The sequence below is a fragment of the Oryza sativa genome, chromosome 1 (genome assembly GCF_034140825.1).
Source record: "Oryza sativa Japonica Group chromosome 1, ASM3414082v1".
Classification (NCBI taxonomy): domain Eukaryota; kingdom Viridiplantae; phylum Streptophyta; class Magnoliopsida; order Poales; family Poaceae; genus Oryza; species Oryza sativa.
Genome location: NC_089035.1, coordinates 25,350,991 through 25,362,979, shown reverse-complemented (window position 1 = coordinate 25,362,979; position 11,989 = coordinate 25,350,991). Strand labels below are relative to the sequence as shown.

At 43.0% G+C, this 11,989-nt stretch overlaps 1 non-coding gene across 1 annotated transcript; it reads right to left on the bottom strand.

The window, feature by feature from the left end:
• Nucleotides 1-8,820: 8,820 nt before the first annotated feature.
• LOC112937695 (small nucleolar RNA Z247) lies at nucleotides 8,821-8,959 on the bottom strand. Its single transcript, XR_003240357.1, has one exon. It is a non-coding gene; the product is annotated as a small nucleolar RNA Z247 (small nucleolar RNA).
• Nucleotides 8,960-11,989: the final 3,030 nt, after the last annotated feature.

Below are 11,989 nucleotides of genomic sequence, written 5' to 3'. Positions count from 1 at the left end.
TTCCTTTGTCTTTTGGGGAAAACTCAATTCATCCCTTAAGGGATATTCCTTCATTTTTGCATGTTACTTAAAAAGTTATCAAAAAATTAGAAAAAAAAAGTACGATATATCAATATGTGATATGTCACTTTACAAACATACAAATTCGAATTTAACTTATACAAGTAGAAACAAAAATAACAAATTTGACTGGTCAAATTTTTTATTTTTGTTTCGAATTGTATAAGTCGAATTTTAACTCGCATGTTTGTGAAAAAATATATCATATATTGATATATCTTGATATTTTTTAAAATATTTTTAATAACTTTGAACGACATGCTGTTGACAGAAAACACGTGGCCTGGGAGATCTGCTTAACTCCAGTGCAGATCCAAAGCTCGCCTTCGGATGTATGAGCATGCCGGTTGATTTGATCCTGTAATCAACAAGAAATAGAAGCAAAGGAACCGTGATTAAATCTATAAATGATAGCCGATCGGCTAGGTGCCGATGACATATCATTTATTTTTGAGCCGATGTCATATGTGAATCGATCGGCGGTTATAGATAGATAATAAAGAACTAAACCTACTCGATCGGCTGTAGATATTACCAATATATAGTTCTTATATCGATATATATTTAAATCAAGTGATTGGGATAGATCGGTCGCCATGCCGAGACAGTATAAATCACTTAGATCGAAATATATATTAATAACGGGACTATATATGTTTATAGCATAGCCGATCAGATAGACCTAGCATGTATCGGCTAATACTCCGATACTACTCTATATCAGGATATTAAAACAAGTATAATATATCAAGCAAAATCTTAATATACTTAAATATAGCAATATCTTGACGTAAAGGGAAGATTTAACATGTTAATGAGGCATATAAAACAAATATAGCTAAATCAGATAAGATCGGCTGAAACTCCGATGCTACCCTAATCGACAACCAGAAGGCAGGCTAGAGATCTATATTCTAAGCACGACTTAATAGATCAAACTCAACTGATGCAGCATTAAGTATGAAAAGAAGGACAATATCTAGACAATCAAACCGATGGAAGTTTCATAGAGTGGTAGATATCTTATATAATCTAGATCAACGTCAAAATCTAACCTAATCGGCTGCCCTCTACTAACGGATGTTAGCCGATTGTAGGTTAGATAGTGATATTGCCAGAGATTATGTAAGATATATGATAACTCGACGAATTACATAAACAAGATTAGAGTATCATAAAGATGGAAGCACTAATCCCGAGCATACAAGCCGTCATAACAAGTTTTACCTCTTGTTGAAGATCGAAACCGATGCAGCTCAACCCGAAAGCAAGAACTCGTCAAAATAAAACTAAAGCAAAAGGGTGGTGATGCGCCGAAATTGTATTGAACGTGTGTGTTATCAATTACATAGGACTCGGAGTCTATTTATACCCGAGAATTACAAGATATGTCCATACCGGATACGACTATTATCTCTAAGAAACTCTAAGATACCATAAGTCTTTGTGGCAGACTTTTGCCCATATTTATTTATAAGGAATTTACATAAAATATCCTAATTAATAGATACAATTGCCTTCCCAGGACTCTATCCGTGCGTGGTAATCATCTTGAAGCACATTAACCTGAACCCGATGTCGTACACAAGTCGTATTGTCGGAATCGGCTGAATTATTTAACCCAATCTGACCCAGACTTAGCCGATCCTAATCGTAGCCGATTCGGACTCCCGCCGATTCTTACTCTGTTTATACGACAATCCTTATCTTTGATTCCGCTTCGATCCCATTTTCCTCTCCGATGCCGATATTACCAAATTTGGTTGTTAACACATGCATAAAACGAAAGATGTCCCTCGATGGAAAAAAAAATCCATTTCCTGTCTTTGGAAATAGACTACTGAATTTTTCGCGTACTCTTAGATTCTGGCACATAGCTTTTCTTGCTAGTAAGAGAAGGTTCCATGTATCGTACTGTTATTTTGTCATGCAAAAGCATGTGTTGCAAATTTGCAATGAATGCTCTCCTCAGCGGGGGTTAAATTGTGGCCTTCCAACATTCGCTGTCCTGTCCTTTTAAAACAGGCTAGTGGATTTTTTATTGTATAAAGCTCGATTTATAAATAGAATGAGATTTAATAAATAGTGTACAATTATTCTATATACCACTTCATCGATTAATCTATATTGTTATACTTTGGACCATCAAGATCGTACTATATGTATCTTCTTTTTGCAATAATTGTGGTCCTTCGTAGAATTCAAAATGAACATAATAATTTTTTCCCTCTATATTAAATTAAGAGTATATGAAAGTTTGACCATCTTTTATTAACAAAGTTTTGTTTTAAACCATTTTTTTTCTACTTTTTAAATTTTGGACTAGGTAATTTTGCCTTTGTCCTAATTTTGACCCTCCTAAACCACTTTTTAACACATCAACGATCTTAAGTCGAATCTGGCACATCAGCAAACTTCCTCCCTATATGGGAGACTTATCTTTGCTAAGAACCACACATTGGCTGTCTAATAAGCTAAAGAAAAAAAAACAAATTTTAAATTTTCAATCTTAGTTTTGATGTTGATTTTAAGATATTTTCAACGTAATTTCTTTTTCAGCATTGATTTTTAAATCACTACGAACACATAAAAGTTTTATAATTAAATTAGTTTTGACCTAAAAGTAAGGCTAAACATTGCTAGAAAATAGAGAATTAAGGTGGTCCAAAGTACAATAAGCATAAAAGTTAACTAGTTGAAAGTAATAAAGTGAAACTTTGATAATAAGAAGCGGCTCAACGGCAATTCATACTTGTGCTAATACTATAAGAGACCAAACATTGAACTTTCTCAAATGCGAGTAAAAATGATATGTTGTAATGATATGCTGATTTATTTTCAAGATTAGTCCCATAGTAGTGTGGACTAAAATAGTGGACCCATCGGTTGAAGTGAAAATAAATGACTAGATATGCTATGCTTTTGTTTGTCAGAATTTTTAAGATTTTTCTAATTTACGAGAGTTGACATGTGGCGGCTATGCTTTTGTTTCTCAGAATTTTTAAGATTTTTCTAATTTACGAGAGTTGACATGTGGCGGCTTAGAAACACAATAGATTTGGTTAGATGCGTATATGTCCGCTTGTGTGGAGGTCCTTTACGCATCAAATGTGGTATATACTAGAGAAAGGAGTGGACAGTGTAAAGTCCTGGAAATTGAGGTCCTTTAGGCCTCAAATGCGGTATAAATTGGAGAGAGGAATGGTCAATATAGTCCTGAAAATAAATGTCTATTTAGTTGGATGCAAGTGCAACATATATATTATATTTGTTCTGAAAGAAATTGTATGTATTATATTATAAACCCGGCTTAAACAGGTAAAGAATAGAAATTGAGACGTGTCTCCACCAACTTTCCAGTCCTCTCTTGTACAAAACGCGTAGTAAGAACGAGCACACTAGTAGTATAAATTTTGTTAGACGAACAATAACAGTGAGCACAAGAACAGAAGGTAAATTATTAGGTCTCTTTGGCTGTGTATATCTATAGAGATCGGATTAATGAAAAAACTATTATCTAAAAAAGCATTATTAGATCTCCACTTCAAAGAGAGCTTTTGAATATCAATGCTAGCCCAACAACGCCTGTTACCAGGTGGATGTAGAGTGGAGGACGCGATTTTCCTCCACCGCGAGCACGCGATTTTCCTTCGCCGCTGGTGAGATCACAGTAGCGCAGCACCTGTGCCGTGACGATGCCGGAGACAGCGAAGGCGGCACAGTTGGTGTAAGCCTCGCGCCGACGCAGCCTCGTCGCAATCGTCTCGAGGGTCTCGCCCGTCCCGGCGGTGGCGCATCGGCACCGCACATCACCACCACCGCAGTAGCCGCGCTAGCCCGCCGCCGCCGCCGCCGTCGGTGGCCGGGAAAGCAGCGAGCGGCTGCACCAGCGAGACGCGGCCCGCGCGACGGCCTGCATCTTCTCGCTTGATTCGGTCGATCGCTTTCTTCTCCGGGTGTGATGAAGAGGGGACTACGGGAGACGTGAATACGTGATCGATCTGCTGCTATTGTGCGTGGTTGGTCTCGGCTTTATATGGAAACTACCGGCTGTGAGCCTGTGAGTCCGACGCGAGTCCGGGTCCGAATACTAGTCCCATACCGGTTTTGTTGAACACACCAGCCCGAAGGCTAAACTAGTTATCACTTATCAGCGATTCAGCATAACACCAACCAGAACATAAATACAGAGCCAATTATACAGCAACATCAGCACCGCACAAAGATGCTTAGGCCAGTCACAATGGGGGTTTCACTGGTGTGTCATGCACATTTAATAGGGGTAAGACTGAATAAAAAATGATTATTTGCATGAAATGGGGATGAGAGAGAAGGAAAGAGTTTCATCCTGGTGAAACTCGTCAGCGTCGTTTCCAAGTCCTCGGTAACAGAGTGAAACCCCCGTTGAGGCCGATTCGTTTCATTCACCGGATCTCTTGCGTCCGCCTCCGCCGTGCGACCTCCGCATTCTCCCGCGCCGCGCCGGATTTTGGGTACAAATGATCCCAGCAACTTGTATCAATTAAATGCTTTGCTTAGTCTTGGAAACGTCAAAGTGAAACCCCTCCACTGTGGGGATTGTTTCATAAAAGATTTCATTTGAGAGAAGATGGTATAATATTTTGGGTAGCCGTGCAATGACACTAGCCATTGTGACTGGCCTTATACAGGGTTGGTATACTTTTGCATGAAGAAGTCAAGACACGACACACTCCCCTAAATGTGCCGCGTGTCATTGATCCACTTTCATGTCACACCACACCCATCCATCATCTGTGCACGCGTTAGTTTCTGCAGCACATGATGAAGGATGAGAGTTTCAACTCGATCAACGAATTTCCAACACCAGGAGGAAGAAGGAGGATTGTAAAACGGAATGAGAAGCGTTGAACCCCTTTACGGGGCCGCACCTTTGTTGATATAGGCAGAAAGAGCCTCTACCGTGGCGTGTACAAAGGATAGGATTAATCTCAACAACCTGAGACAATCCTGGATATAGAGATAGATACAAGAAAGTACATGCGGTAACAGAACTAATCTATCTCTATAACAAACTAACTAACATTATCTAACATCCTCCCTCAATCACAACTTTCCCTAAGTTGAGATTGTACTTGAAATTTTCCAGCTGCTTCACAGGTAAAGCTTTAGTAAACCCATCAGCTACTTGATCATTGGTTGACACATAATCAACCTGCAAAAGTTTCCTAGCAACTCTCTCTCTGACAAAATGATAATCAACTTCTATGTGCTTAGTCCTTGCATGGAACACAGGATTAAAAGATAGATATTTTGCTCCCATATTATCACACCATAACTGTGCCATAGCTGGACTAACAATATTTAATTCCTGCAACAAAGTCTGCACCCACATAATTTCAGCTGTAGCATTAGCTAAAGCCTTGTATTCTGCCTCTGTACTTGACCTTGAAACAGTGGCTTGTTTCTTTGCATTCCAGGAAACAAGATTGTCACCCAAATAAACAGCAAAACCACCAGTTGACCTTCTATCATCTAAGCATCCAGCCCAATCAGCATCAGAGTATCCACTTACTATCATAGAAGAAGACTTGCATATCCTAAGACCAAGTCCAGTGCATTGTTTAATATACCTTAAAATTCTTTTAACTGCTGCCCAATGTTCTGTAGTGGGATTATGTAAGAACTGACACACTTTGTTTACTGAGAAAGCAATATCTGGTCTAGTCAGAGTTAAATATTGTAAAGCCCCAACTATGCTTCTATATTGAGTAGCATCATTGGGTCCTAAAATAGTACCCTTACCAGCAATTAACTTTTCACTAGCAGATAACGGTGTAGCAACAGATTTGCAATCACTCATGTTAACTCTTTTCAGTAAATCAGAAGCATATTTTTCTTGAGACATAAGTATTCCACCCGGGATTTTTGTTACCTCTATACCAAGGAAGTAATGTAGATCTCCCAAGTCTTTCAAAGCAAACTCCTTCTGAAGATCCTGGAGAAGAGCTGAAACTGCTTCCTTCCTTGAACTTACAACAATAATGTCATCAACATAAATAAGCAGAAAGATAGTCAAGCTACATTTATTATAAAAGAATAGTGATGTATCTGCCTTAGACCCCTTGAAGCCAAGTTCATGAAGCTTGCCACTTAGCCTAGAGTACCATGCCCTAGGCGCTTGCTTTAATCCATACAAAGCTTTATCTAGCTTACACACATAATCAGGAGTGGAAGGGTTCTCATACCCTGGTGGTTGTTTCATATAAACCTCTTCTTCTAGAACACCATGAAGAAAAGCATTCTGAACATCTAACTGTCTTAGGCACCATCCCCTAGACACAGCAATGGACAGAATAATTCTAATAGTTGCTGCCTTGACAACAGGACTGAAAGTATCTTCATAATCTATCCCATATCTTTGTTTAAATCCTTTTGCAACAAGGCGAGCCTTATATCTGTCTAGACTACCATCTTGTTTTCTCTTTATTTTATAGACCCACTTGCAATCAATAACATTTCTACCTTGTTGCGGTGGGACTAAATGCCATGTGTTAATTTTTAATCAAAGCCATATATTCAGCATCCATTGCACATTTCCAATTATTATTTTGTAAAGCATCTTGTAAATTTTCAGGCTCACCTGTAGAGGTTAACATACCCCATTTTACTGTACCGTCAGTGTAGACTTTTTCTTTTCGGATGCCACTTTGCAGCCGAGTGCGCGGGCGCTGTGCCTCCTGTCCTGTCACTGTCGTGGCTGGGTGTGGATCATCTGTGGCGACTGAAGGAGTTCCTCCCTGACTTGTACTCCCCCGTGGCGCAGAGGATCCCGAGGCTGCAGCGTCCGGATGCGGAGCCGAGTTGACAGGTGCAGATGCAGGGGACGCCGTGGCGCTGTCCGATTCGCCGAACGGAGAAGCTGGTTCATTAATCGGCGGCGATCCCGAGGACTCTGCTGGCGCGTTAGCTGAGACCGTGTCTGGTGCACCGTCGGTCTCCGTTTCTGGTTCATTATCATATGTAGAATCTTGCTGCATATTCTCATTAGACACATTAGCATTTTCAGGAGTATTAATCACAGAAGAAATTTGCTGCAAACCCCTAGGTAAAGAAGCAGCTAGTTCAGGGACTAGAGCTATTTCGGCCCTTAACTTTGCCCCAGCATTGGGATGAAGTTTGGTAAAAGGAAATTGTGTTTCATCAAAAACAACATCTCTGAAATGTAAACACGTCCAGTAGATGGATCAAGGCACTTAAAACCTTTATGAAGTGTGCTGTAGCCAAGGAAAGTGCAAGTAGTGGAGCGGAACTGGAGTTTATGCTTGTTATATGGTCTTAAGTTCGGCCAACATGCACATCCAAACACACGAAGAGCGTTGTAATCTGGTTTGTGACCTAACAATCGCTCTAAAGGTGACACATCATGGAGAACTCTGCTAGGTGTGCGATTTATCAGATAAACAGCGGAAAGGAACGCCTCACCCCAGAATTTCAAAGGCATAGAGGAATAAGCAAGAAGAGCTAAACCTACCTCAACAATGTGACGATGTTTTCTTTCTGCGGACCCATTCTGTTGATGAGTGTGAGGACACGATACATGATGAGTGATGCCAACTTTATTAAAGAAAGAGTGGAGTTTCTGATATTCACCACCCCAATCTGTTTGCATAGCAACTATTTTCCTATTGAACAGACGCTCCACAAGACTTTGAAACTCATGAAACTTATCAAAAACTTCGGATTTATATTTGAGCAAATATATCCAAGTAAATTTGCTATAGTCATCAATAAAACTAACATAATACTTATTATTGCCAACGGATTGAGGAGCAGGGCCCCAAACATCTGAGAAAACAAGTTCCAAAGGATACTTAGATTCACTAGTAGACTTAGGAAAAGGTAATTGATGACTCTTAGCCTTTTGACAGGCATCACAAACTGAAACTTGTTCAGACACATCTAAACATGGTAAATTTTGACTCTTAATAACCTTCTCTACAACAGTGTAGGAAGGATGACCAAGACGACTATGCCATCGCTCGAAGGATTGCTTGGTGACTCCATAAACTTGCTTGACTTGATGGTGGTGCGAGGATGGAGATGGAAGAGCATAAAGCCCTTTGTGGCATCGACCCCTAAGCAGAGTTCTCCTCGTGGCCAGATCCTTTATAAAGAAAAATTTACGATATAATTCTATGAAGGCAAGATTATCAGAAGTAAGTTTATGAGCAGAAACTAGATTTTTGTTTGCCTTAGGAACATATAAAACATCTTTTAGATGTAAATTTCTACTAGGGGTTTTAACAACAGAATTTCCAATGTGACTAATCTCCATACCTGCACCACTTGCCGTGTGAACTTGATCATTGCCATGGTACTTGTCACGAACAGTTAGCTTGTCAAGCTCGCCGGTGACATGATCTGTGGCGCCGGTATCAAGATACCAGTTGGTATCAACGCCATACGACACAGCCGTCCCTGCAAATCTCTCATCTGGGACAAAATTTTCATCATATCGATACCAGCAATCACGTACTGTGTGTCCCCTTTTGTAGCAAAGTTGACACTTGGGTCGATTGTCAGTTCCTCCTCCTGCATTTGCTCGGCCACCGCTAGGGTTGCCTCTTCCTCTTCCGCGGTTGGCGCCATTGCTTGGAGCTCCTCGGCCGCGGTTGCTGTCGCCACCACTCCTGCTGCCGCCGCGTTGTGGTTGTCCACGGCTGCGGTTTGCAGAGTTCACAGAAGATTGATCTCCACTCCGGCGATGTGCGAGCCTTTGCTCAAAGCTGATTAGCTGAGCATAGGTCTCTCCAATGGTGACTGGATCCGGCCTCCCGACGATGGTCGAGATCACCGGTTCGAACTCATCATCAAGACCGGCAAAGATGTAGCCGATCAACTCATCATCATCAACAGGTTTGCCAACAGCCATCAGATCATCAGCCAAGGCACGCATCTTGCCGACGTACGTGGTGATGTTCATGTCACCTTTCTGCAGTGTGGAGAGGGAGAGTCGCGTGTTGATTGTTCGTGCTCGGGTCATTGACCCGAACATGCCCTGGATCATACTCCATGCCGACGCTACTGTTCTACAGGTTGCAACTTGGACAAGCAGATCTTTAGTCATGGAGGAAAGTAAATATGCGAGTACCTGTTGATCAGTTGCAACCCATTCTTCATATTCTGGATTGCTGACCACAACTTCTTTTTCTCCTTCTTTCCGGCGAAGGATGGGAGCCAGCGGCTGATCATCTCCTGTGAGATGCCCTTCCAAACGGGCACCTCGGATTGTCGCCAGAATCTGCGCCTTCCATACGGCGTGATTTGATTTTCCTAGCTTCTCTGATATGGGCTGGCCAACTAGGGGGTTGCCGGTATTGTTCTTCGACGAACTCGCCATGGCGTCGCGCTCAAGAGATTGGATTGGATCGGTATGGCTCTGATACCATGTAAAACGGAATGAGAAGCGTTGAACCCCTGTACGGGGCCGCACCTTTGTTGATATAGGCAGAAAGAGCCTCTACCGTGGCGTGTACAAAGGATAGGATTAATCTCAACAACCTGAGACAATCCTGGATATAGAGATAGATACAAGAAAGTACATGCGGTAACAGAACTAATCTATCTCTATAACAAACTAACTAACATTATCTAACAAGGATAACACGTGGTGCACAATGCTAGCTCGGATGGTGATGTGCACCGTTGGACTAGATATTGTTGCTCCATGATCAACAACCATTTAGAAGAGAATAAGATACATTACAAGCTGCACAGATTGCAACAAACCGACTAAACATATAGAAACAAACTGACTAAACATATAGAAATGCCAGCAGAAAAAAAGAAAAAAAAAACTGACGCGAACGGCGAACATCAAAGTTTTACCGGCCGGCCCGGAGAGACAACCGGTTGGATTGCTCCAGTGGTAGCTGCGCCAACACAGGCACAGTCATGCGCCTTCCTCTGCCTGATCGCCCATGACGCCGCTGCCCTGAACAGCGTTCGCAGCGTCACCTTCCTGCCGGTCCCGGTCCTGCCTCGGCGGTCGTCCCTGAGCACCACGACCTGCTGCCCGTTCCTCTCCGTAGGCGGCGGCGGCGGCGCTCCGGCGGCGAGCCCCTCCTGCCGTGGCTCGCCGTGCAACGACGGCAGGTCGGTGCCGATGTGCCTGTCCAGGATTCGGCACAGCGAGGCCAGCTCGTAGGAGTCGTACAGCGAGCTCCCCATGTCCCATACCACCTTGCCATCTCCTCCTCTCTCTACGACGCCTTCTTGCTTCCGAGACATCTTGCTTGTGATTACGAGCCACGAAACAAGTTCGAGTCAGAATTAAGATGCAATGCAATGGAAGAAGCGGAGCAGGGAGGAGAGTTCAGAAAACGACTGGGCATCTGATTTATGATATCTCGTTTTGTTTATATTTTATCCCCCATGGTGATGCGCATGACTTTTGCTGATTTGGTCGGGTTAGGAGAGAAACGATAGGAGATAAGCTGTCTAGTGTCGACTAATTAAAAAGGAGATGCGTAAGATATATTCCTTTGCTTTTGTTAAACTGTTTCTGAGCTAGCGTTTGGGACGGTCAGCTATAAAGAGGCACCACCACAACCAGCTAGCTGCTCACCGAACACAAAGGACAAGTCGACTTTTATAAATCCCTTGGATCGTTTCCATTTGAAAGGATCGTGTAAATGACTAATGAGGAGTCACACTCGTGTAGAGACGAACATATGTGACGCAGCTCGGGCCGTTCACCGAGTACGAAGGCAGCAGAGACACAGGATGATGATATTACGCTGGTAATATAACGCGAATGCATGAACCGCATGGTTCGCAAGATGCCAGCCAGAATGCAACTATAAAGCGGTCGATCGGGCATCAGCGTTGCCGTATGTTCTGAACTCGTTTTTCTTTTTTGTCCCCACGTTGTGTACCGTACCGTGTCAGCTCTTCAATTTGTTTTTGGATGGGTGAACGCAGAGCACGTTCATTTCTTACCAACAGTGGCGGATCCATAGTGTTAAGCATTGATGTCAGCTTTGCTAATACACTATAGAAACAAGAATTACTCTCTTATATATGTATTGACACCATTATATTTGAGTAGTGACCTCAATGACTCCATTTTCTGGATCTGCACCTGCTTTATTTTTTAAGATTAGCAAATATTGTATTTTTAGTAAAAAAACATATTATATCTAAACTATGTAAACAGTAAAACACAATGTCCGTTCAAGATACATCGAAGCTCTTGTGAAAAAAAAATGCATTCAGAGCAACCAAGCATATGCACCTTTGTTTTTTCTGCTGAATAAGTTCATCTGAGGTCCCTTAACTTGTCAACGAATTCGATTCTCGTCCTTCAACCGGAAAACCAGATACAACGGGTCCCTCAACTATCAAAACCAGTGCAGATGAGATCCCTCGGCGGTTTTGAGGGTGGTTTTAGCTGACGTGGCGCCTACGTGGCAAATTTGACTTGGTCTTCATCTGATGTGGTATTGACGTGGCACATACGTGGCAATTTGATCCGGAAAAATAATAAACTTCGTGGGACCCACATGTCAGTCTCACACATAAATCAAGAAAAGAATGGTGGGGCCCATGTGGGCCCACATGTCAGCTAAAAAATAAAGATGGTGGGGACCACGTGGGCCCCACAAGTCCCTTTCGGCTCTCGTTTCTCTTCCTCTTCGCTCTCCCTCGTCCTCGTGGGGAGCGGCGGCAGGAGCATGCCGGCGGACGGAGCGGCGGAGGGGCGGGCGGAGCGGCGGCAGGCCGCGGGCGGCGGAGGTTGCCGGAGGAGGAAGATGCAGAGGAGGAGGTCGCCGGCGAGCGCGACAGCTACACTCCGTCGGCCGCTCCGCCCGCGATGCCCAGCCGGACGGCACCGCCCCTCCTCGCTCGGTAGCCGCACGCGCCGCCTCCCTCCTCGCCGGGCCGC